The sequence below is a fragment of the Acomys russatus genome, chromosome 13 (assembly GCF_903995435.1).
Source record: "Acomys russatus chromosome 13, mAcoRus1.1, whole genome shotgun sequence".
Lineage (NCBI taxonomy): Eukaryota > Metazoa > Chordata > Mammalia > Rodentia > Muridae > Acomys > Acomys russatus.
The window spans coordinates 70,688,069-70,715,575 of NC_067149.1; the positions used below are offsets into that span (position 1 = coordinate 70,688,069).

General features: G+C 46.4%; 1 pseudogene; it reads right to left on the reverse strand.

Annotated features, from left to right (window-relative positions):
* Positions 1-23,573: 23,573 nt before the first annotated feature.
* LOC127197756 (galectin-3-like) lies at positions 23,574-24,293 on the reverse strand (annotated as a pseudogene).
* Positions 24,294-27,507: the final 3,214 nt, after the last annotated feature.

Here is a 27,507-nt window from a genome sequence, read left to right on the forward strand (position 1 = left end):
TGCCTGCAGTTCTGAAGCACAGCAGCACTGGACCATCTGATTATGTCTCCCATGGCTTCAGTCAGTGTGCTGGCCAGGGCTGTGGTCTCACCTGAGGCACGACTGAGGCTGGATCTGTCTCCGTGTCCGCATGCTCACTGCAGCTTCTGTGTTTGTAATTTGTCTTGTTGTTGTGGGAAAATACAAGCATCAAAAGAGAGGAAGGGTTTATCTTGACTCGCAGTTAGAAGGTGCCATCCATCTTGATGCGGGGCGGAGGGGGGTGGGTGTCACAGCAGCAGGGGTGAGGCAGCGGGGAGGAGGACATGACATGAGGAAGCAGGGTGGGGGGATGAGGCAGTGTGTGTGTGTATGTGTGTGTGTGTGTGTGTGTGTGTGTGTGTGTCTGGCCACAGGGGCATGAGGAAGTGGGATTGGGGTGGGTTGTGAGGCAGCAGGAATGAGGCAGGGCGGGGGGGGGGGGGGCAGGGGGGACGAGGGGGCATGAGGCAGCTGGTCACATTGCATCTGTAGCTGGGGAAAACAGAGAGAGATTAATGCCAGTGCTCAGCTGGCCTTCCTCTTTTCAGCCCAGGACCGCACTGGGTGAAATAGCACCACTCACAGAAAAGGCAGGTCTTCAGTCTCGATAACCCTTTCTTTACAGCAGTTTGTGTCCTAGATGAGCCTAGATCCTGTCACGTTGACAGTCGGTATTAGTCGTCACAATTTATTTAGTTGTTGGCTATTCAATGGCGGTCCCGGGGTTCCTGACCACCGGAGTTCCACTTACTTCCTGGCGCGGCTTTTGGTCCTCTCACCAGAGCAGCTGCCCTTTTCAAAGCAGGCAAAGAAGACTCCCGGAAATGGTGATGTACCGTTAACGTGGCCATGGAAGAAACAGCCTTTTGATGTCACCATGGTCTCTTGGTTAGGAACGAGTGACAGGCTTTGCTGGTGATAACAACTGGACCGTATAGTGTTGGCAGTAAAAAGCGGGAAGAAAGAATATGAACGATCTTCAAATGGAAGAATACAAGTTATCAGGAAAAAAAATTAACTGTGGGTGGAACCCTGCGTGCGCTTTGTTTTAAGCTGTTGGCGGCCAGGCCAGCACCGTCAGACCGTAGGGACCATTCTGTTGTGATAGGAAGAGGACTTTATATCATGTAGAGAGTTAGATTTGACCATAGTGAAGTAGTTAGACTTTCATTTTGGATTAGTTGAGTATTTGGTTTGATCTTGAGAAAGAAAGACTAAAGACAAGAGGAAACTCGCGAGAGTTTGCGTGAGAGATGATGAGAGCCTTGAGCGGGACAAAATGACCCAAGGGCTGGGGCAGCAGACGCGGGGCATTGTGGGTGGAAGAGTCAGGGCTTGCCTATGGTGAGGAGAACAGCCAGGCGCCTTCATGCTCCTCGTGTGCCCCTCCCCAGCTCCAATCTCTCAGTTTCTGGGACAGGCCAATGGCTCCCTTCATAGCAGTTGTATTTGCCAGTCTCGCTTCCTGGAATCCTCTCCAAGTCTCACACAGGCGGCACCATTCCCTGTGTAGTCTAAATTGTTAGTGGGACTACGCTGGTAGCGTATTGTTGACACACTTGCTTTATCTCCTCCCTGCTAGTCATATAAATCCTTCGGATATGGCTGTTGTCTCTCAGCGGGAAGCCCAGGCCAAGGTCAATGGCATGCGCAATGCGTACAGAGGCCCCAGCCAAGACCTGAAGTGACTAAACAGAGGAACACAAAGCAGGGACACACTGGGACCAGCGCAGAGGTGAAACAGCAGGAAGAGCGGCGAGAGGGCGGCGGGTCTTGGGAGGAACTTCTAGTGAGATGTTCAGATTTCAGAGAAGGGGCCTGGTGGCCGAGGACCAGGCTCAGAACTCAGTGTGAAATGGATACACAGGGAAGGGCGGGGCCACAGGGAAGCTAAGCACAGCGCCCAGGTGTCTGACGGCTGGAAGGGAGGCATCTCAGCCTGAGCGGTAAGAAATGAAAACTGGCTGGCTGGGTGAGACTGCCGTTGCTCCAGAGAACAGCATCTCTCCCCGTGACAAAAACACCAAGGGCTCTTGGCAGTACTGTGGGGTTGGCACTGTCACCTCCTCTGTTTCCATGGAAAAACCGAAGGATGGACAAGGGACTAAAGTAACTCGCCCGCCCCAGCCGTAAAGCTGTAAGTACCGAGCCCTGGATGCAGGTCAAACAACCAAGACTTCATGTTTAATTCTCACGCAACTCTGAGCTTATCTCAGTCTGGAACTCAGTCTTGGCGCGAGGCGACGGCGCTTGGCGGTTAAGAGAGATTGCAGTGGACCAGAGTTCAGGTCCCAGAACCGACATGGGACAGTGAGTAGCCAACGGTAACTCTAGTTAAGCAGATATGATGCCCTGTTCTGGCCTTGAAATTCACTGTGCTCACGTGCACAGAGACACAAACACACGCATCATCAAACGTGTATTAAATCTTAGCTCTGGGGGGCTGGAGAGATGGCTCAGAGGTTAAGAGCACTGTGTGCGTTTCCAAAGGTCCTGAGTTCAATTCCCAGCAACCACATGTGGCTCACAACCATCTATAGTGAGATCTGGTGCCCTCCTCTGGCGTTCACACACACATGGGGGCAGAGTGCTGTATGAATAATAAACAAATAAAATATTTAAAAAAAAAAAAACTTAGCTCCGGAGCCTCAGATCCATTTCAGGAAATACAACAATAGTAGCAACAGCAGATGCACGAAGGATGGCGCTGAGAACAACGGGGTGAGCGACAGTCTCCCTGTAGTGCAGGAGATGAAAACCAACAGCTCGTCTGTGCATTCGAGCGTCCCCAAGCATTTCTTTAGCTTTGTCACTTTACACTCTTCATGTATCTTAATGTCCTCAGTCAGTCTGTCAGGGCTTTGCCGAGACGTGCTACTGTTCTCTATTTATTTTATTTTTGTATCTTTATTTGTTTTTTGAGACAGGGTTTCCCTGTATAGCCCTTGGCTGTCCTGGACTCACTTTGTAGACCAGGCTGGCCTTGAACTCACAGCGATCTGTCTGCCTCTGCCTCCCAAGTGCTGGGATTACAAGTGTGCACCACCATGCCTGGCTTGTTCTCTAATTTATAAACAAGCATTTCAGTAACTCCTACAGGGCTGGCATTAAAGGGACTCTTGCACAAATTCTATCTAAATACACGGTTTGAATGTGTGTTGAATGAGAAAAGCCCGCCCCAGTGCAGGTAAGCCCGCGGCTTTGCCAACTTAGCACTCTCTCTTTAATTCTAGATTGTTCCTTCTCGAGCACTACCTATGGAAAAAACTCAAAATTAATTTAAACTGAGTAAAAGAAAATGATAGTTCAGCAGTTTCCAGTCCAAAAACACCAAAAAAAAAAAAAAAAAAAAAAAAAAAAAAAAAAAAAAAAACCAAAAAAAAACCCAAAAAACACATTTATCCACCCATCAAATCATAGAGGGACAGATGCCAGACTTAGAGAATTTTTTTTTTTTTTTTTTTTTAGCTCCATCTGCAGATGGGACTCAGATCCTCCATCTTGAGTGGCAAGTGCCATTACCCCTGAGCTGCCTCACTGGCCCGATGTGGTAGTGATAGGTGACTGGAAGTTTCTCCCCAGAGACTACTCAACTGGCTCTGGGGAGGGTAGAGAAATAAGGTTGTACTAATGGCCTGGGACGGAGTCTGGAGGAGGAAAGAGAGGCCAGGGAAGGAAAGGAGCTAGGGGTAGCCCCTAATTGGCAGACACTGCCGCTGCCTTTGAGTTTCACCTTTCAAAACCAGAATGCAGGTCTGCTTTCCTCTCCAAGGCCCCATTGTGAACGTGGTCCACTCCCAAAGGTCCCGCGTGATTTATAACTATAGTGTAACCACACGCAACACAGCTGGTACAATTCCTGTGGTGCAGGAGATGAAGGGCCGACGGTAGCATTGAAGACGCCTGTAGTGCAGTTAGGGGTGAGACGGTCACGGTCTACACAGCTGATGGCTGCTGAATTGTTCATCACACGAGGTGGTTAGGTAGGGCTCGCGATGCACATCTTAGAAGGAATCTGGACTCAGATTTGACAGTAGCTGTGAGCTGTCATAATCAAGGTTTCTGTGGCTGTGATGAAGCACACTGACCAAAAGCAACCTGGGAGGACAGGGTTGATTTCCACTCGCAATCCCGGGTGACAGCCAATCAGTGAGGAGAGTCAGCACAGGCTCAAGCAAGGCAGGAAGGGCGACGGAAGCTGCTCACTGCTTGCTCCATACGGATTGCTCGGCTTGCTTTCCTATAGAACACAGGATCACCTGTAATCAGTGGCCCTGCTGCACAGCTGCCCTATAAAACATTAATAAAGAAAATGCCCCACAGCGTTGCCTACAGGACACTCTCAGGGGTGCATTTTCTCAGCTGAGGTTTCCTCTTCCCAAATGACTCTAGCTTGTGTCAAGTTGACAAGACACTAGCCAACACAGCTAGGAAGTAGCGGAGTTAGTGGAGCCTTTGGAGACAGCTGTTAGGTTTCTGTCTTGTTTGTTTGCATGGCTGGGGTCAAGGCACCTTTGGGAGAGCAGAACTGCTGGGCCTCACATAGACTACCACAGCGGCCCTGTTTCTGTTTTCTCCACTGTCTCTGGTCTGGGAGTGAAAATGGAACATCAGACTGAGTCACAAGATGCTTTGTGTTATTCAAAGCCTGGCACCCTGGTTGCCTTAGTGATGCAGTCTGCGACTCAGCCCTGCTGGGCTTACTGGGTCCTTGCCTGTACTTCAGCATCTGACTAGACAGCGAGCTTCTGGGAGAAGGCAGCTGTAGCACAGGCTCTGAGTCACCGTTGGCTCTTGTGCATCTAGGCATCTGACTGAGTCAGAATGTCCCCACTTCCCGTGGACCTCCTCTGAGGGGCAGAGTCTGCCCAGCGGAGAGCGTTGGTGTCCCTTGTGTCACCTGCTGGTTTAGACTGGAGTGTCTTAAGTGTGGCTGGCACCCCCATCTGGGACCATTCAGTTGAATGTGGGGATCATGGAAATGTTGGCAAAGACACTTTCTGTATTCACAGTGACCAAAGTAAGGTGTGTAAAAACCTCACTCCTGACCTCACTTCACCTTGACTTGTAACATTCGATGTGAGGACTTTGCACTACACGTGCCAACACGCCAGGCAGCAGCAGTCAGTGCTTTCTACAACTTGGCTCATTTTGTACAGCATGCTATGAAGAACAGAGTTTGTACTGGGCATCCAAAGACTTCTGTTCTTATAGAGACAGAATGATTTAATCACGGAAAATAAAAGTTCTAGTATTTTCCTACCACTGTTCCTCAGTATATAAGTATTAAATTAGCACATATTTAGGTTGTATTGTGCTCGACAAACCTGCACGCTCATTTCATTATAGTATGCAAATTTTCTTTCTTCTCTAATAAATTATAAAATTAATTACATGTATACTAAGGGACTTTTTTATATTAAATTCCTTTGTGATTTATTATCAGTAAACGTTTAATTTGTATACTTGGTTTATATACCTGTAAAGAGGGTATTGAGTGGAAAGGGGCCATGAGAAGTTTTAAAAGCCTTGGCTTAGATAACAGCCTCAGTTAAGTAGTGACCAGAACAGCAAGGCTGGTTTGACTCCATGGTTGTGACTCGGATGTCAAGGGTGCAATGAGTGTGCTACGCCTCTCTCCCTCACATGTGTTAGTGAAGCCGCGGCTGACCCAGCAGCAACCAGGCACCAGAGAGGCTATCCTGCTGCAGTTTAGAAAGAACAAAGCATTGTCACGGGTGTTTTTCTAGGCAGCCAAAGCCCACAGTCCTGGGTTCTATATTTTTACCTTCCTAGAAACAATTGTTTTTATTTATTTCTTCACATTTTTGTGTTTTTGCTTGCTGCTCAGTGTGTTGATTCAGATTCTACTTAATAACAGAACGATATTTATTCTGTCTTATTTTAAGTTATTATGATATAACTGGAAAGCAGTACACACATAAATGTATGTTTAGAGTGACAAATGCCAGGGCATAGTGGCACATATCTGTCACCTCAGATCTCTGGCAGCTTAGGCAAGAAGATCAAGAGTTTAAAGCCATCTCCAGCTGGAAAGGCTGTCCTGGACCAGCCTGAGCTACATGAGACCATGTCTTAAACAAAAAGAAACAAGCAAACAAAAATTGATAAGTGCTCCTAAAATAAAATAAAATAAAATAAAAGTTCAGAAACTGCTACTCATGGCCTCACCAGGATGGTGCTTATTTGTGGCATTTTAAGTTTGAATGAGAAGCCACAAAATAATCTGGCTCCTCACACTTTGAAGTTTGACTGTCAGAAATTTAAATTTTCTTAAATTAATGTAGTACAAGCAGATGAGTGGGTCCTGCTACACTTAGAGTAATTGAATGTAATTCTATTCAATTAAGTATCGCTGCCATCAAGAGGGATTAAAGGCTCAACAGTGACTTCTAAATACAGCAATTACAGTGGCTGAGATCAGGATGGAAACCTGCTCCACTGTATTGCATTAAGTCAACGGCCTGACGCCATGGCTTCGAAAAGCAGCTGTCAAGTCATTACTGAAGTAATGGAGGATGTGGGTGTAGTCTCACTTAAGTGGCAGGTCTTAATCCCTGTGACAGAGCACAGTGTCACCGTCTCTGCCAAGCCTGAGCAGACCGGGCTCCTGTGGAGCATGTCCACCCTGGCAGGATGGACAATGTGTTAATAAGATGCATGGTCAGCGGTGTTGGGGTTAACTGGGGTCCACAATTAGTGGCAGAGAGTAAATGAGTCATCACTTAACCATGGGGGGCATCTGAGGGATTTCGTGAAGAGACTCTTGTCTGAGTACCATCTATGACCAGTCAGGACGTCTGGGATGCAGCCATGCTGGATGTGATCTTCTGCATCATAAAGCTTTCCCTCGCCCCAAACTTTCTGACATTTCTTCTGTCAAGGAGACATACTGATCCTTAAAGGTAGGACCCGCCAGGTCTCCCAGACAATGGCAATTCAGCTGAGCACAGATAACCACAGAGACCACAGATCCGTGACCCAGGTGGTCACACCATTTCCACCTTGTACAATATTTTAAAAAAGATGTATCAACTAAAATGCAAGAGCTACTGCATTTAACATAGTCTTGGTGAATAATAGCTTCCTTACACTAAAATTTCTTATCATTTGCAATTTGATGTAAGCTTATCTCCTAAAATTATGGTAGGTTTTTTTTCCTTCAAATTATGCAGCTTTGAAGCTATATACATATATGAGCCAACTTTCATGTAATTGCTTTTCTTGGCAGAGGCAGTAATTTCAAATTTCTGGCTCCAAGTAGGCTCTGATGTTAGTCTCCTTGGCACCTCCTATTCCTTTCTTCACAGGCAAAATGGCCAATGCCCAGTGAGTTCCCATCCCTTCACTTTCTCAGCCATGATTAACTGAGGAAACTCAGAAACTAAGCCAGCCATGCACCACGTTTGGCCCAAGTGAGAAATTTCCCCGGCCTCTCCATAGTCAGTTTCCCCGGCATCAAGTGGACTAAGTCCCTGCTACGCTCCTCTGACCAAGCCCTGAAGAAAACAGTTAACTGAGATGAGCGGGAGTCAGTGGAGACATCTGCCTGGGACCCCGGGCCAACTGCAGTCCTCCCTCACACCTTTCTTTTGAAAGATTGAAAACAGATTGCAAAGAAGATACAGCGACGTCACTGTAGGACTTCCGTTATGAATTTGATGCCAGTTTAATTCTGCAACCTACCTCAGCCCTTCTTGGAAACCACACAGAAAATGTTTTAAAGAGTGAAAACCTTGTACACAGTGGAAGCGGGAGATGGAGAACGTGCTCTGTTGTGTCTTGTTACCTGTAGGGACTGTAAAGCACAGTCAAGGGTTCGCACCTCAGAAATCAGTGAATTACACACTGCTTTATAGGTAAAGGAGCTACAGCAAACAGGTTAAACCAAAGTGTGGGGAGAAATGTATGGAAGCTTCTGGGTGGGAGTGATGGATCTGAGTTGGCATATGTCACAAATAGGTAACAAGGGCAAACTCTGCCCTTGTGGAGATGGCCTTCTTGGTTGCTGCAAAGCAACTGGAGGAACAGAGTGACCTAGGAAAACCTAGGCAGGCCCAGGAGTGTGGCTCCACCCTAGGTCACATTTAGAATTAACAGTCCATCAGGCTAAAGGGAGGTCAGCTCTGTGGCTATCTGCCGAGGCACTCTGTGACCTTGTCTTTTCTATCACTTTTCTTTTGTTGTGATAAAACGTCATGACCATAAAAACAACCCATGAAAGTGTTTAGTTGGGCTTTACAGTGTCAGAGCGCTAGAGTCCAAGATGGGGGAGAAACTGGGAGCTCACACCTCTAACCACAAGCAAGAGGCAGGGAGAGCACACTGGAAATGGGAAGTCAGTCCCACCAGCAAGGCCACACCTCCCAATCCTTCCCTAACTGTGCCACCAGCTGGACACACCTCCACCAGCAAGGCCACACCTCCCAATCCTTCCCTAACTGTCCCACCAGCTGGACACACCTCCACCAGCAAGGCCACACCTCCCAATCCTTCCCTAACTGTCCCACCAGCTGGACACACCTCCACCAGCAAGGCCACACCTCCCAATCGACCCCTAACAGTTTCACCAGCTGGGAACCAAGCATTCAAACATTTGAGCCTGTGGGGGCCATTCTAATTCAAACTTAAACCACCACAGGTTTCCTGGAGAGGCTTGAGCAGACATCTGTCGTTCCAGATAGTGTGCTGGTGACAGCCCAAAGAATCGATTCTACCTGCCTAGCTTGGTGGAACCCTAAATTCATTAAGGCTGATTATACAGGGTCTGGGTGGCTCCACGGCAGCCTCTTCTCCTAAAGCCTATCCCAGCCCCAGGAGCTCATGGGACAGATTTTAGGCAGTTGACTGCTCAGCTATCCTCTGTCCAGCAATTGTTACTGCTTCTATAACCCCAAGAAGGGGCCTTGTAAACCTTTTAAGTCTCAGAAGCTTTGTCAGCCTTGTAAGATTGGTTTACTTCCTGGGCCTTGTGTGTTTCATTTGCTTCCTAAGACGTATGAGCATCTCTCCTCCCCTAGAAGGGAACGTTTCATGGGATAAAATGGCCACACAACACTAGATACACCCTAACTCCAGTTCTTTTCCCCTGTGGCTAACCTCTTCCAGGAAGGTGGCTCAGGACAATATGATAATAACTTTAAAATTTTAAGGAAATTTGTCATATTTATCTACAAAGTATTCTAGTATGTGAGAAAGAATAGCAGGGTATTACTGTACACAAATGAAAGTGTTGAGGAAAAGTTGCCAAAGAGTATAAATAAATAATCTTTTTTTTAAATTAAGGGGCTAGGGTGTAGTTCAGTTGGCAGGTTCCCACCTGGCATGTACAAAGCCCTGGGCAGATCTTCTCAGTAACAGGCTGTGGTGGTGTTTGTCCTCAAGCTCAGAACTCAGGAGGGCAGGGCAGGAGGGTGAAAGTTCAGGCATCCCAAGCCACACAGTAAGCCAGCCTGTGATATGTGAGACCCCATCTCAAAAACAAAAGAAATAAACACGCAAAACACAACAACAACAAAAAAACCCGTGTCGGACTGCACGCACCCTTTGTAAAACTGGACAGATAGATGATGTTGGTTTTTTGAGACAGAAATTCTCTGTGTATCCTTGGCTGTCCTGGACTCACTCTGCAGACCAGGCTGCCTTCAAACTCCGCCAGCCTCTGCCTCCCCAGTGCTGGGATTAAAGGCATGCACCATGACATGCAGCTGAGTTACTCCTTTTTAAAGTTTGCATAGCTGAGGACCTTTTCTTCAGACCCTTTCAGGTTCTTGATTTTGAATTAGACATCTTCATCCCTGCTTTTTCTAACTGATCATAAGAGTCAGAGACGCTGTAGACGTGCCGACAGGTAGAGGAAAGTGTCACATGCTACAATTGGACATCTTTGATAACCTTCTCTCTAGGAATGTTTTATTGCTTTTGTGGGGAGATAAAGCCAGTTATAAATAGAAGCTGTCATTCCCTGGGATTTTGAAAAAGGAGAAACAGTGCTCCACTGAATCACAGAATTCTCAAATGTCAAAACAGCAACCCAGACTGACTTGGTAGGATGCCACCTGGCTTTCCTGTGAAACCGTTACTTGCCCAATAGCATTTTTCATGCATGTCCACTTATCAAGGACCAATAAGTACAAGGCATATAGCAAATTGTTTAATAGTGGGTAGAGAACAGTCAAGACCAGCATGCCTCAGGGAGCATCAGTTGAGATCCGTTATCCAAGTCTCCATATACCTGGAGCCTAATCTGGTGCATGAGATTATGTTGACTCTGCTTGAAGATGCAGAAGTTCAGAGCTGAGGTAGCAGTGCAGCCTGTAACCCCAGCCCCTGTGAGGTGGTGGACTGTCCTTGGTGACCCAGCAAGTCTGAAGGAGACTCATTCTCAAAAACCAAGGAACCAACAAACAAAAGAACACAATTTTGGCTGTGTGTGTGTTGGGAGGGGGTGGCAGTGTCCCAGGCTTGTGATTCTAGTGCGTGGAAGGCAAAGGTGGGGGGATACCACAAACTTGAGGCCAACTGGACTGTGCAGCATCACCCACAAAACTGAAACAGAAACAACTGCTCCTCCCAATTTAGCTTTTGTAGCATGATTACAAGAAGCTTATGTCTCTTTTCATTTCTTTTTTTATGTCTATGAGGTCAATAGGCCCCCTCTTCTCTTTTCTACATGCTCCCAGGAAAGCCAACCAAACCTCCAAAACTGTGAGCTAAGACAGGCTCTCCTCTTTTTATGTCTGTTTATCTCAGACATTTGCTACAGCAATGAAACGTCTACCGCGACTTTCTGACACAGGCTTGAGTTCGCTCTGACTTTGAGCTATTGGACTGTTCCTGTTTAATACCTGTAAAGTACAAATACTAAGAATGTATCGGATTTCTGTCTCCAAAGCTAGAGATCAGTATTATGAGTCTGCAACAATAGTGAGTGGCAAGTCAAAGGATGAAATAAGTTGAAGGGAAAAAAAGGTATCCAAAACTCATGAGAGAAATCTGAGGAGAAATGAGAGTGCTAAGTGTACTCTGACCCAGGGCTAAGAGCTCACACCGTGGCATATCTCCTCAGTCTGCCTATTGGTAAGTAGTAACAGATTTTAGTAGGCCCACCTGAAGCCTCTCTAAGTATCTAGCGATGCATCCCAGTGAAAATACTTTAAGGTTCTAGAGACAAGACAGCTGCCCCCCTGCCCTGGATTAGTAAGAATGTAAGAATACCCAGCCGTGGTCCCTGGAGGTTGAGCTTGTAGGAAAAGCAGCACCCAGCACTGGCCAAGCCCACGCTCAGATCCTTAACACCTTCTTCACACCTTCCTCAGTGCAGAGGCTCCATGTCTAGAGTTTTTAATTCACTGTTACACACCTCAGCAGTTATACACACACAATGGTACATTCGCCCCAGTATTTTCCCATATGTGCTGGTTAATTTCATGTGAGCTTGACAGAGGAGAGAGTCATATGAGAGAAAAGAAGTCCAGTTGAGAAAGTGCCTCCATAAGACTGAGCTGTAGGCAGGCCTGTGGGGCATTTTCTTAATTAGCGGCTGGTGTGGGAGGGCCCAGCCCACTGTGGTCATGGGCTCTGTGAGAAGGAAGGCTGAACAAGCCAGGAGAGCAAGCCACTAAGCAGCACCCCTCCATGGTCTCTGCATCAGCTCCTGCCTCCAGGTTCTGCCTGCTGGACTTCCTGCCAATGCTAGGATACGGAGTGAAGTAACCCCCTTTCCTCCCCAAATTGCCTTTGATCACGGTGTTTCACCAGAGCAGTAGTAACAGTAACTGAGACACCACACCATTTGTGGTTGGTTTTTTGTTTTTGTTTTTGTTTTCCAAGACAGGGTTTCTCTGTGTGGCCTTGGCTGTCCTAGACTCGCTTTGTAGACCAGGCTGGCCTTGAACTCACAGCATTCCACCTGCCTCTGCCTTGCGACTGTTGGGATTAAAGGTGTGCGCCACCACCGCCTGGCCACCACACCATTTGGTATTTGTGGGGTTTTGAGTAAGAAGCCTCCCCATGATCTCACGTACTTGATGCTTGCTCCTCATTTGGTACAGCTGTTCGGGGAGCTTCTGGAGCCTTTAGAAGGCCTTGTTAGAGAAGTATATACCTGGGGGTGGGGCTTAGAGCTAACAGCCATGCCCAACTTCCTGTTTGGTTTCTGCTTCCTGTATGTGGTTGAGAAGTGACTTCTCAGCTTCCTGTTCTGGCCTTCTGGAACCATGCCTTGGTTACAATTATGGACATTTAGCCAGAGCAAGCTCTTCCCTGATAAGTTGCTCTTGGTATAGTGGCACTTGATCACAGCAACAGAAAAGTAACTAATACAATGTCTTTTGCTTAGTTAGCAAATTTAAAATTTAAAATTTAGTCAAGTAGCAATAAAAACAGCATGGTACTAGGATAGAAATAGACTGGTTGACCAATGAAATTGAATCAAAGACCCAGAAATAAATCCACGTACCTATGGACACTTGATTTTTTGACAAAGAAGCTAAATCCATACAATGAGGGAAAAGATAGCATCTTCAACAAACGGTGGTGGTCTAACTGGATGGCTACATGTAGAAAAATGCAAATAGACTGATATTTATCACCATGCACAAAAATAAAGTCCAAATGGATTAAAGACCTCAACATAAAACCAGACACACTAAATCTGTTAGAAGAAAAAGTAAGAAGGAGCTTTGAGCTCATTGGCAGAGGAGACAACTTCCTGAACAGAACACTAACACCTCAGGCTCTAAGATCAACAATCAATAAATGGGACCCCACGAAACTGAAAAGCTTCTGTAAGGCAAAGGACACTGTCAACAGCACAAAGCGACAGCCTACAGACTGGGAAAAGATCTTCACCAACCCTACATCTGTCAAAGGTCTAATATCCAAAATATATAAAGAACTCAAGAAATTAAACACCACCAAACCAAATAACCAAATTTTAAAAATGAGGTACAGAGCTAAACAGAGGAATATCAAATGACTGAGAAACCCTTAAAGAAATGCTCAACCTTCTTAGTCATCAGGGAAATGCAAATCAAAACAACTCTGAGATTCCACCTTACACCCATCAGAATGGCTAAGATCAATAACTCAAGTAATTGCACATGCTGGCAAGGATGTGGAGAAAGGGGAACACTCCTCCATTGCTGGTGAGAGTGCAAATTTGTACAACCACTTTGGAAATCAATCTGGTGCTTTCTCAGAAAATTGAGAATAAGTGATATCCCAAGACCCAGCCATACCAGTCCTGGGCATCTACCCAAAAGATGCTCCACCATGCAAGGACATTTGCTTAACTATGTCTGTGGCAGTCTTATTTGGACTAGCCAGACTCTGGAAACAACCTAGATGTCCCTCAACCAAAGAATAGATAAAGAAACTCTGGTACATTTACACAATGGAATTCTACTCAGCTATTAAAAACAAGGAAATATTGAAATTTGCAGGCAAATGCATGGAACTAGAAAAGATCATCCTGAGTGAGGTAACCCATACCCAGAAAGATATGCATGGGATATAATCACGTATAAGTGGATATTAGCCCAACATAGATGTCCTCTGAGAGACTCCACCCAGTGGAAGATTGGGACAGATGCTGGGACTTGCAGCTAGACTCTGGGCAAAGAGCTGCAAATTGTATGCAAGAGTTGGGGGGTGGGGATGCTGGATGGAGCAGGAGCCCCACAGGGAGACCATCTGGACAAAGGGGGGACCTGCACAGTCTGGTGCACCAACGGAGGACAGTGCCAGTTCACCACGGGAATGAGGCGGGGGCTGCTGAACCTCTGACATGCACGCAGGTACCCACGGTTTGGTCCCTGCCCCTAGGCAAGATGGCCTAGCAGGCACACAGAGGAGGAGGAGGATGCAGGCTATCCTGATGAGACATAATAGACTGTTGCCAGGCAGTTGGGGTGGGAGGGCCCCCCTGTCGGAGGTCTAGGGGAGGGGAATGGGCAGAGGAAGGAGGGAGGATGGGAATGGGAGGATAGGAGGGAGGGGATGGCAGTCTGGATGTGGTGTAAATAGGTTATAATAAATAAAATATACATTTGAAAGAAAAAGGTCAAAATGAAACAGACCTAGATGAAAAAGAGACGCCTACTCAAGCCGGTCCATGCTTACATGAACTCAAACTGCAAATCAAGCAGGTAACTTATATTGCTAATCCCACAATGTGGGAATAGCTCAGAGATGAGCTGAGACATGAATGTCTACACATAGACAATGCTTCTTATTGGTCACAGAATCCCCGTGTGTTATTATTAGATGCCATTCTTTGCATGGCAAGAATGAAGATGTACAAATGTCTTTCACCAGCCTTAATTGTTCTGTGCATCCTGCACACCTCATACTTTTATAACTTTAGGACTGTATAAAGCTTGTGAGAAATTATATGTTCTCAGAACAAAAGAGCCAGGCACTGACGCTGGATCAGACCTGACCGGATGCATTCTTCTCAGCATGCTGGACGCTGACATCCTGCACCCTTCATGTTCCAGCCCCAAGTGATTCAGTTGCTGTTCCTCATCAGAACAGGACAGCTCCCAGGACAGCTTTGAAGAAAGCTTCTGATCCCAATTGGTCCAGCATTTCAGACTGTCCCACACAGGACTTCTATTAAGCCTGGAATTTTTCAACATTTAGTAACTGGACCACAAATGCTATTCCTAGCTTGCTTAACCATTTCTCCCGATTCTATTTGGGTGCCTACAAAGATATCATTCGTCCCAAATCATCTGTAAAATGCCTTAAAAAGATAACAAAGCCCCATTTCCTTTATAAGGGAATGGGTAAGGTTTGGGTTGTTTTCTTGGGATGTGGATGTTTATTTTCATTGGGAGTTGGTTATAAGTTATTATTGGTCTTATTCGGAGAGAAAACAAGATTGGGCTGAGGGATTTCTCTCATTTCCTTTATCTTTCTTTCTTAGGTTTGGAGATGGGGGTTGAAAGGAAAGAAGAGGGAATATAGAAAGACATAGGGATGACAGGACAAAAAGATTATTGTACCTACTCCTCAACTTAAGGCCTTAACTGTTACTCACAAACAAGGTTATTTTTAATTCTTCAGTATAGAATTTTGTATATTGAATAAGTTCGATTTTGATACGTTGGTATAGAATTCAAATTCAAGATTATTCTTCACACACACTAAATATATTGCTACTCTGATAGGAGATCGTGGACCCATACAACTCAAGTATAATTAATGCAAGGTTTACTTCCAGTACTTTGAAGGTTCTATTGCAGGCTGCTTAGGGTAATTAAGTTATACAAGTTAGTTGTTAGTTGATCAAGTCATGGTCATGTCAATTACTAGCCTACTTTCATCACAAGAATATACACCCTAAATTTATCAGATAGATAGGACTCTATAGACAGTTAAGGTAAAATAGATAAGGTCTTCAAAACCCCCCGAGGGATCCATAAATATGGCATTTAAATGTTTTTATGATTTTAAGGATCCTTTGACAATAAAACAGGTTAGCTCCTGGCAACACCAAGCCTACCTCAGAGAAGATGACCATCAAAGAACTTCCTTATGGGGATGGCATCAAATGTGGCAAACAGCAAAATGTCCTCATTTCTGCCACAGACAAAATTCTTCCTAAAATGGGCAAGCTTGGACGCAGGCAGTCGATGACCAAACTTTGGCAAGACATGGTAAGCAAGTCCTTAGTAGTTCCTGCCTAACAAATATGTCTGTCAGATATAGTGGGCCAGAAGGCTGAAGATGATGCTCCAAAGTTATAGAGAGTTTTGGGTGACTGTCTAGGCAGAAAACTCTCTGTCATCTTCTCATTTGGGAACCTGCTAACTTGCACTTCCGGTTCACTCAGGTAACTTATTTTATTCCTTTCTAAGTTTCTGATGGAGTTGAAGACCACTAAATAACATTAAGTAGTAGCTCAACAGGACCCTGAAGAGATGGAACCTGTGTTACCATGATATGAGACTAACTCCAGTCCTGTGTTCATGGCTTGTAGTTCATTTCAAACCCAGGCATTGCTAGGCATGAGATTTCAAGTTGAGGGTAAAGATGAGGTATTGAAAGGAGACCTGAGGGTAGAGAGGCATGTTAGACAAACAGTTCTGCAGTGCCACAGTCTCCCCTCCCCACCCCTCGCCCCCTTCATCAACCTGACCTACTGATGAACTGTCTGTGCTCTGTGGACATACACTTTGCAGTTGAAAAAGGCAGTCACATGGCAGAAGAGGTGACCCACAGTGTAAGTAACAAATGATCTCTACTACAAACAAGCTGAGTGGAAAGGACAAACTCCAGATAACGTCTGAACGCGTGGAAGTCACCCATGGGGCCCAAATAGAGCTTCACGGCCACATAAATGCAACGTATAAATTTGCTCCTGGATTCTTGCTTGTAGAAAGCTTTGTATATTAAAAATATAAACCGGAAGTGCAGTGGGGCACCAGAGACCAAGCACCTGACAGATGCAAACATGGGTGGCTTAGCAGGCTCCCACCGTTCATGCCTTTAGGAATTAGTTTGAAAGTATAAGTTATGACATTTTAGAGAAATTTAATTATCACATTCCTCTTCAATTTCAACCTCTGTTGGAATCATGGCAGGAGAAGGAGCCCTGGAGAGCTCTGTGTTCTCTATTTCCTCTCACATGAATGGCTGACATTCACCCCCCCCCCAATTCCCTCTCTCTCATGACCCCATAAGCGAGGCCCAGGTCCTTTTAGCCCAGCTCAGGGTCTGCATGTCGTTATTTACATTACAAAGTGTAGGGAAGGCTTGTGCGTGGCATTAGGAAGGCAAATAATTTAGCCACACAAACTCCAAACTCCGGTTCTGTGTTCTTGAAGAACCTGAAAGGAAGGCAGCACGCCTTCTCACTCATTGAGGGGACGAGCACTCTCGCTGTACACAGAGGCAGAATTTGTCATTTTCCACTTACTCCCTTTTCTGAATTTTTTTTTTACACATTGAAAAAGAAAATAATATGACCCATTATCTCCATGACGCCAACAGCACATATTTCTCCCCGCCCACCCCATTTCCACAAGTTCCTGAATAAAATGTTTAATGTGGTTCATCTGCACAGTCCGCATGACTGGGCTTGGAATCATCTAGAAGCCACACCTAGTTTAAGAGATGACCCAAATGTGAGTGGCACTGTTCCCACGCCCCCCCCACCGCCCCCTGGACTGAACAAAAGGTGGTGGGGGGGGCAGCTGGATAAGGTGAGCACCCAAATTTTCCTCGCTTTGCTTTCTGCTTGCAGATGCTGTGTGACCACGCACCTTCCACTTGCACCACCACACCTCCCCTGTCATGAAGGACTGCGCTTTCAAACTGAGGGCCAGTGATAAGAAAAGTATTATGGAACAATGTTGAATTTTCTAAGTTTCATGCAATATTATGAACAACAGCACAATTCAAGAATATTGAATAGCTGGGCATGGTGGCGCACGCCCTTAATCCTGGGAGGCAGAGGCAGGCGGATCTCTGTCAGTTCGAGGCCAGCCTGGTCTACAAAGCGAGTCCAGGACAGCCAAGGCTACACAGAGAAACCCTGTCTCAAAAAATCAAAACAACAACAACAAAAATAACCAGGAGAGAGGAAAAAAAAAAAGACTAGAAAGCATTTGGAGTCTTGTTACTATGGAACCACACACCAAGAATTGCAGGGGGAGCAGAGGAAGTTTTTCTTCCTAGTCCAGTGCTCAGACACTCCAGGCCCACTGATGTCATGGCTGCAGTGCCCTCCTGCACCGCAGGAATGACACTGTGGCTTTAGTAGCTTGTGAACTGCTGTCAGCCAGGCCCCCAGCCCCATTCCCTGCTCGGCGAGGTCACAGTCGGCAACTGGAACATAAACTTTGAAGCGATGGTTGTAGTGTTCCAGGACAGTCATCTGAGCCTGCAAGCCTGGCTCCCTGTGTCCTGTATGCTGTGAGATGACCTGGAAAAAGAAACTTCTGGAATTCTCCACAGTAGCCACTTGTATGAGCTTGTACAAATCCCTTAATCCTCAGAGTCTCTGTGAGTGGGGCCCGGCTTACATGACAGCTGTCAGGACCCAAGTGCATATGAAATGACATCTAATAAAATGTTTGCTTTATAGCAAGCATTAAAAAACTCCAGGTGCATGTCTCAAAACTGTCAGACAGGCACCCTCCATAATAAATAATGTACCCCAAGGCATAGACAATGCCTTATTTCTTCAACCCTGGCAAGTGAGGAGGAGGAGGAAATGTGCTGGTCTCAGCCCTCCTGCAGCTGTGAGCCTGGACAGAGGTGATCAGACGTCGCTCTGGGAGCACAGTGTCCACCTGTTCCCGGTGTCAGCATTCTGTCTGGGCGCCCCAACCTGTGGGACGAGTAAGTTGACAACCAGGCCGAATGACCACCATGCAGGCTCTGACAGAACCTCAGTTCACAGGGGAAAGCTCCAAATCGATGTCACTTCCTGTAAGCATGCGTGGCTGTCTTTAAAAGGAGAAGTCACGGTTTCCGGACATTAAAAATGAAACTGGAAAAGGAGATTCATGCTGTGGTAAGCAGAGTGGACGGCACCAAGTCACTTTTTGTTTGTTTGTTTGTTTTTGTTTTTGCTTTGTTTTTGTTTTTTGAGACAGGGTCTCTCTGTGTTAGCCTTGGCTGTCCTGGACTCACTTTGTAGACCAGGCTGGCCTCGAACTCAGTGATCCGCCTGCCTCTGCCTCCTGAGTGCTGGGATTAAAGGCGGCTGGCCCTGAGTCACATTTTATGTGTCTCATTTTCATCTTCAAATACCTCAGAAGACAAGTAACCTGCAGGTGTTCAGCCCCGAGGAGAAGAAAGATAGATTTAGTGGGACTGAGCAAGAGAGAGCCAGCCATGTGGCAATTACTGTCGTCTCAGGAGCTGGAGTCCGCGCCAGCTCACTCGGAGGAGCAGGCCTTTCTCTCAGCTTGCCTTCACAACTTCTCTACAGACCTAAAGGAAATTTAAAACATGAAGCCGTGTTTATCTTCATGTCACAAACTACCCCAGAGAGAGAGCGCCTCCGTCACAGTCCAGGGAACCACCCCACACAGATGACCGCCGCCTTCCTGTTATTTCCTGAGATCTTGCTCACAGCTGATGCAAAGCGGAGGGAGAGAAAGGTGTAATTTCCCTGCAGAGCCAACCTCGTGGATGAAAAGGATGCTGAGGACACCCCCCGCCGAGAACCCAGGCATTTCCCATTAGGCGGCAGCATCACACCCCCCTGGGTCGACCCTATAAGAAAACTGTGGTTTTCAGCATAAATGGGGTTTGTAATAAAAGCTTCTTATTACCGTAGATTCGTCAAGCCGCTGCCTCCCCAGTCAATTCCCGGTGCGGAAGCCTTTGACAATAATACTGACCCTGTTACTCAGCCCGTTTATGTAAATCTGTGAGCAAACCACGCGCTCCGCTCTCCGCGGCCTGACTGACTTCACTGCAAGAGTTTTAGTTACTAGAGGACTTCCAGGGTTCCTACTAGCATATGTTAATTTATGTTAATTATACCTAACAGTGGGTTTCATTGAAAGTTTTCACACATGTAATGCACTGTATGTGGCCGTGTTCAGCCCTGTAGTGGGTGTTTGCCTCCCCTCCCAACTAATCGATCCCCCTCTGTTTTCACATCTGCCTGTGTTGTGTGTGTGTGTGTGTGTGTGTGTGTGTGTGTGTGTGTGTATTAGCGGTATATGTGTATGTGATATGTGTATGGTGTGTGTGTGTGGCATGGTGTGTATGAGGGGTGTGTGTGTGTGTGGTACATGTGTGTGTGGTGTGTATACATGTTGTGTGTGTGTGAGGTATGTATGTATATATGTGTGTGGTGTGTGTGTGGTGTGTGTGGTGTGTGTGGTGTGAGGGCATGGTACATATGTGTGTACAATGTGTGTATGCATGTATGTATGTTGTGTGGATGTGTGTGATGTGTATTTATGTGTGATGTGCTTGTGTGTGTGGTGTATGTATCTATTTGTGTGTGCATGTGTGGTGTGTGTGGTGCATGTGTTTGTATGTGTGGATGTGTACATGTTTGTTTATGTGAATGGTGTGTGTGGTATGTGTGTATGTGTGTGCATGTGTGCTGTGTGTGTGTGTTATGTAAGTGTGTGTGGTGTTTGTGGTGTATATGTGTGTATGCATGGTGTGTGTATATGTACGTGTGTTATGTGTATATGTGTGTGTGCGTGTGTGCGTGTGTGCGTGTGCTTGCATGATGCACTTGTGTAACCCAGCAAGCTTCATGAGGGTTGCTTACAGGACAAGGGCTGTTTACAGAAGGAAAGACAGCTCCAGTGGCTAACACCGAGACGGTGCTCCTCACTGCCTACAAACCCGTGAACGTTTTTATGCAGACACGTGTGCATAGCAACACACCAGTTTCCCTTCCATGTAAAAGGTGTTTCTATTGTTTCTTTTTCTTGTTGCTCTGACAAAATCAGTTTAGGGAAAGAGGGCTTGTTTTGACTTGGTTTGCGGGCACAGCAGCGGGAGCAGCTCTTGGCTCTGAACAGGAGCTCCAGTGAGCGAGCGAGCGCTGCCCCTGCACTCACTTCTGACTGACCAGGGAACAGAACGATGGGTGCTGACACCCAGGTTCTCTCCTTTCCCCTTCTTTATTCAGTCTGGGATCTCAGATGATGAGATGGGACTGCCCATATGCAAAGGGGGCCGTCCTCGGTTAACCACCTGGAAAAACACCTCACAGATATGTGAGGCATGCCTCAGGATGCCCTGCCATTTCTAAATCTAGCCAGGGTGGGTATCTAAGTTAATTATCACAGGATTTAAATGCTTGAAGTCCATGCCATTTCTTTCTCTAAAAAGCAGTGTTTTACTCTGCCTGTTCTCTTTACACTGATCAGTAATCCTGTCCTTTCAAATCAATGCATTTTGCTCTGAGTTTGGGGCCAGCCTGGTCTACAAAGCGAGTCTAGGACAGCTAAGCCTACACAGAGAAACCCTGTTTCGAAAAACCAAAAAACCCCAAACCAAACCAAACCAAACCAATCAAATCAATGCATTAATATATCTGGTGGTGTATGTTTATGTACACATGCACATATTTACAAAGATGATTACGTTGTTTATTGTATAATGTCACTTAGGAAGGCAGTGGCTTGGGGACCGGGTATATATGCACTCACAGTGGAACACTACTCAGCCTTTAAAATAGAGGGTTTTTTTTCCCCATTTATAATTATGTGGATGAAGCAGTAAAACATTAAGCAAAGTAAAACAAGCTAAGATGGTGCCTGAGAGAGACACAGAGAGACATGTGTGTCAGCCACTCTACTGTTGTCATGACACCCTGACAAAAGCAATATAAGGAGGAAATTACTTAGTCTTACAGTTACAAATGATGGGTCCATCATGGCACAAACAGCATGAGAGCAACCAGAGAATGTGTAATGGTAGGAGAGGGAGCTTGCTGATGACATTTTCACATGCACACAGGAAGAGGGGGAGGAAAGAGAGGGGGAGAGAAGGGGTACGGGTGGTGATGGGGCCAGGCTGGAAACCTCAAAGCCCACCCCCAGTGACACACTTCCTCCAAAGGCCCTACCACCTCAAGGTTCCATAACCTGCCCCCAAACAGCGCCACTAACTGTTCAAACACACGAACACATGTGGTGCCTGTTCTCACTCAAACCAGCACAGCTGGTGCTGCAGGCTCTTACTCTAAGTGCTGACCTCACACTCACCCAGGCTGCAGTGGGAAGGAGGGCCCAGGAGTTGCTGCTGGTCAAGGATTCAATTTCAATTGAACAGAATGAACAAGGTCTAAGGTTTGTATCTGAGAGCGGCTGTAGCCCACAACAGTGAGTCTCAGAACAAGTAACAGTAAGAATCACATCAGTCACTGCACATAAGGTAAGCTGCTTAGCTGCTCTTTCCATGGAAACGCATATATCCAAGTGTCCCAAGTCACTGCACGTGTACGCATGCACAGTCTGTCAGCCAAGCCATGGTAATTAAAATGTGCTGCCAGAAAAACACTCAAAGTAAACGATACTTAGATAAGTTCTTTTTCTAATCTGTAAAAGTTACTGTGTTGAGTGTTCAACTTAAAAATTGTCTTTTCAGATGTCTTACTTGGTTAACGTCATTCCGAATAATATTAGCGATATTTAAAAATAACTCTGTACTTAGTTTTCTTTGAGACGAGGGCTTATGATTCAGCCAAGGCTAGCCTCAACTTTGTCCCCCTCCTGCCACACCCCTCAAGAGCTTGGGTTATAAGCATGTGATACCAGTTCCGGTTCTGCACTTAAGCTTGTGATAGAATTTTGTAAATTCACTTTCCCTACTGTATACATGTGTGTTCCTGCGACTTCAGTAACTTTAAGAACTGTTTCTCTGGTGGGGGTTGGGGTGGGGGAAGGTACAGTGCATTTGTCTGTGACGTTGGTGAGCTGTGTGTGAACTCACTTCAGGGCTGTGTCTGTTGAGTCCAGACCTTTGAAGTGTTAGAACACACGGTGCAATCACAAATCGTAACAACTCCATCATGCAGGCTCCTCAAGGGGCCTCAGTCTTGTTAGATTATACACAATAAATGATGGCTTGGAATACTAGGTACAGATAGTATATGCGTCCTAAAGACAGGGCCCAGGTCACCGGGAAGCGGGCTGATGAGCGTGTGGTTCCAGAGAGAAGACACCGCCATGCTATCACTAGGGCATACAAGAGTTGGGGAACTATCCAGCCACACCTCTGTGTCTGGGTTCTGCGGTGTCCCTCCTCTCTCAGGCGGAGGTTCAGGTGGGGCAGAGAGGGCGGGGAGCAAGGACAAGGACAGTTGGTTTGAGAGAAAAATGGGAGACATAGTAAATTACAAATTAAAGGTTTAAAAAGGGGGGTGACTCATTTATAAAAGTAAATAATGCCAATTACCACAAGATTTATTCCACAACCACAGCAACAAGCTTAGATTTTATTACATATGTACATATATAAAGACTAATAAAGTACTAATTTTCATTTGTGAACTTATAACTTTGATTCTATTAAATATTCATATTACAAAAGCTTTACTTAAAAAGGTTCTTTTGCTTAGTCTTGTGTGTGAAGAAACATATAGGGTTCATCCCTTTCCTTCTCTTTGTAGTTTTTGTTAGGTTTTTTGGGGGGGTGGGGGTAGGGGGTTGGTTTGGTTTTTTGTTTGTTTGTTTGTTTTGGTTTTTTTTTGGATGCGGTCTCACCCTGTAACTCAGGCTGTCCTGCACCTCACTATGCAGTCCAGTGGCCTCAAACTCATGGCAATCCTGCTGCCTCAGGTTTGTAAGGGCTAGAATTACAGGAGTGAGCGCCATGCTTGTTCTTAGTTTGTGTGTTTTGAGGGTTTGAACCCGTGACCTACACATGCCAGGGAAGGACTCTACAATGAGCTAACACCAGCCTTGTTTTGTTTTGTTTGTTTGTTTGTTTGTTTTTTCTCAGCATGAGGATATTTATTACATGGAAGAAGGACGAGGAGGGATAAACGTGAGGTTTTTCCGGCTCTTAATGAGCACGGAGCTAGTTTCAGGCTACCGCCCCTTCCGGATTAGATCATGGTGCGTGAAGCTGGTGAGCGTGGGTAATGTCACCAAGCTGGCTGCTTTCCCAGAGGTTTTCGTCCGATGATTGTTCTGCAGCAAGTGAGCATCGTTGGCTGCGACCTTGAAGTGGTCAGCTTCAACCAGTGCTTGCATTTTGAACGGCTTGCCACTTTCCCATGGGAAAGCAGACTGTCTCTCTTCCCTTCCCCAGTTATTGTCCAGCTTGGTGTTGCACACGATGACTCTCTTGTTGTCGTTGAAGGGGGGCGGGGGTTGAGGTGGGAGGCAACGTCATGTCATTCCCTCTCCTGAAATCCTGTTTGCACTGGGCTTCACTGTGCCCATGACTGTGATCAGCATGTGAGGCATGATTCCTCCAGGCAAGGGCTGTCGTAGGGCACTGTCAATGGTCCAGCCAGGGCACCATAGCGACCAGCAGCAGGATAGACCACAGGAGCACTAGGGTAAAGGCCCCAGGTCCCCCAGGTTGCCCTGGGAAGGCTCCAGGCACAGGAGGTCCGGGATAAACTCCAGGAGCAGTTGGGCCAGGGTAGGCGCTAGGAGGAGCCTGCCCAGGATACGCCCCTGGAGGGGCCTGTGCTGGAGCCCCCTGCCCCACATTGGCCCCCCCCATGCAGCAGGCCATCCTTGAGGGTTTGGGTTTCTAGAGCCAGCTAAGGCATCCTTAAGTGAAAAGCTGTCCGCCATTTTCCTGATTGGTGCTCCACCCCCGTCCGCCACCCCACCAGCTGTTGGTCCTTGTTTTTTTTTGTTGTTGTTGTTGTTTTGTTTTGTTTTTTAAGAGCACACCATGACTCCAGAGGTTGGAAATTAAGGCAGAAAGAAAGCAGAAGAAATCACCAGGCTCTGGCTGAAGTACCAACAATGGGCTCGGGCCTGTGGCTAGTGGGCAGGTATATGAAATAAATGAATTAAAATAATCATCTAAGCCTACTTACTACCCTGGACGCTCACTGAGAAGAGAGGCAGCCTTGACATTATAGTTTTTCTTCTATAGAAGAGTGGCTCAGAACGGTCCCTGCTCACTTTCCAGGGAAGTCAGGTGACATACCTAAAATCCAGGAGGTGTGAGTTCATGTATCTGGCCTGGTTATGTGCCCACCTGGCCCCTCAACCATCAGACCCTTCTGTCCCTAGCACCCTCTGTTCTCTCATGTCCTGAGGTCCCCTTGAAGCACCAAACACTTATCTAATTGCATTGCTCCTCTGCTCAAATCCCTAAACTCAACCCCTCACCCCCACCACACCCACCCTCCGCCCCCTATCCCGTGTGTGTGTGTGCGTGTGTGTGTGTGTGTGTGTGTGTGTGTGTGTGTGTGTGTGTGTGTGTGTGTGTGTCCCAAGGGACAATGAATGCGTTGCTTGACTTGGTCCTGAGCTCATATCTCAGACCACATTCCTGCCCCCACCCCTCCCAGTGCCCCAAATAGACCATGTTCTCTCCTCTACAGGGCCACTAGTTACCCTGTTGTTTTGTGTAGAACTTCTTCCCATATGTCATTTTGAGACCTTGCTCTTCGTATCAGGGCTGAGGACAATTTCAGTTTTGCCTAAGTCCCTGTGTGCGTGCCTCTACCTGGACTCTACGCTCCATGAAGAGCTAAGTGTTGCCTTTGTTTACCAGTTCAGTTAGCACGGTTCCATTGTTACTGACTCTACAGTAGCCTGCACAGGTCAGCCACTCAGTAAATAGTAGGCAACAGTCACACACACACACACACACACACACACACACACACACACACACACACACACAGAGTCACGCACATACATTTTGTGTTGGCCAACTACTCTTGGTCATGAAACCTTCCTTGGAGTGTGGCAGCTATACACAGGGTCACTCTCTTAGAGAAACCTGATTTTCTCACTCTGGGCAGCTATCACTCACAAACAGCTTCCTGGTGAAGAGTAGCTTCAGTAATGAAGAAAACAATTCTGGAGGGTCACGTGTCCTCTGGAGAAGTTAGGGTCTATCCCTCACCTGTGTCTGGGGAAATATTTTTGACTTGTGGATTTATAAAACCTTACTGAAGTGATGCAAAGTCAGCCTTAAAAAAAATCACACTTACCCTTTGCTTCCTAGTAGAACCGGGCAGTTATTACAAGGCCGGGTTTGGAGATCAAGAGAAAACATAGCCAGGGGTCCGAGGGGCCTGCCAGCCTAGACTGTTGGTTCCAAGGTGTGGTTTGGGTCACCGATATTTGCTTAACGGCTGCACCTGGCTGGCATGAGCCTCTCTCAACACACAAGTTATCGCCAGCCTCCTCCACCCGCATCACTTAAAACCAAAACATGCGAACACCACTAGCAAATCACACATCTGCCGTTTAAGTCTGAGCTTTCTAGAAAATTTTTTATTTTTGCCTAATTTACTCCATCTCCTTTTAAATTATTTCGTTAATAGAGATGAAAGATTGAAGAAGATGAAAACCATCGCTCATACTGGTAAGGGAGGTAAACGGAGGAGAACACCACTGTTTGCCCAACACCCGCTCATCTGTGCCCTCAGCACTGGGAGTCACTACGTGTGCTGGATGCCTGTGTCCTGCTCATGAGGAAGTACCTAGCATCCCACGCACACTTATTTGCTTCAGTTGTGGATTAAAATGCTTAAGACAACTATTTGTCTTAGCTGGGAGATACAGCAAGATAAGAGGCCATGGCTCTCATTTTTACAGTGGAAAAAAAACATCTGGGGGAACTGCAAATTAGCTGTTTTCTTGAGCACATTGGATACCTGAAACCATGGGGCACACAGTCAACTGGAGGAGCTGCTGGCTACAAGGACAGACCTGGGCTGCAAGCCACCAAGCGTCTTCTAAGGATGATGATGCTAGGAACAGTAAGGAGTTCACACGGGGTAGGCATACGCCGCCGTCTCAGAGAACGTGAATTCCTCAGGGCTGCAGACATGGTCTTGCTAGATCTTCTTCCTGTTCAGGTTCTGGGGAAACTAAAGTTCTGGTCTCAACTTGTCCAGGATTACTGGAAAGCTCGGGAGGTAGGGTTTTCAGCTTTACAGCCCCAACTGCACAGTCCTTTGTACGTTTCAGATGCAAGATAAGAATCAGGCTTGAGGCATGGCTAAAACCTGCCTGGGTCAGCGAGTGCAGGGCACAGGGTTCTGCAGCTTTTATTCTTCCACTGCTGTGGTAACTTGTTTCTTCTTGATGTGCACCTGGTGTTTGTGGTCCCCACAGACTTTATGTGTTTCAAAAGAAACGATCGACTCCATCCAAGTTACCTTATTTAAAATGCAAGTGATGGGGGAATTGGCTCTGAGGAAGTGTTGTTCCTCTCTGGGTAGCAGCATGCTGGATCCAACAGGCAAGTCCCCACATTTGCATCAGTGGGGTGGCCTATGTTAGCCATTCAGGAGGATGTGCACACGAACAGCCATGCTGCAAGATGTATGCATGGACGTAGGTGAGTGCTGAACTACCGATGTCTGTGCCTGTGTTTCAGAGTGGGTAGCCGCCAATAAAGCTTGTAGCACAGAAGGGCAGGAGTGGCACTCCATACCCGTGCAGATGAGGAATGGGGGAGCTGGATGCAGGGGTGCCTTCCATCATGATAATGTGTTTAGGCACTCTCTAAAAGTATTTTCAATCTAGTTAATAAAGTGTCGCAAATTAGCTCTCATAAACAAATGTCAGATACTAGATTTGCCGTAAATTAAGGATGTAGACAGAATATTTTGTCTATTGCATGGATGCAAAATCTGTCAAAAAAAAAAAAAAACTAAACAAACTATGGCCTATAGGAAAGGGTATAATAAAAGGCGGGGCATGCAGTAGGCAGAAAGGATTCTGGGATGGAGCCAGGTGCAAGGGAGGAGTCACTGGGGAAGATGTGAGGAAGACAAACACATGATACCTGAGCGAAGGTAACCAGCCATGT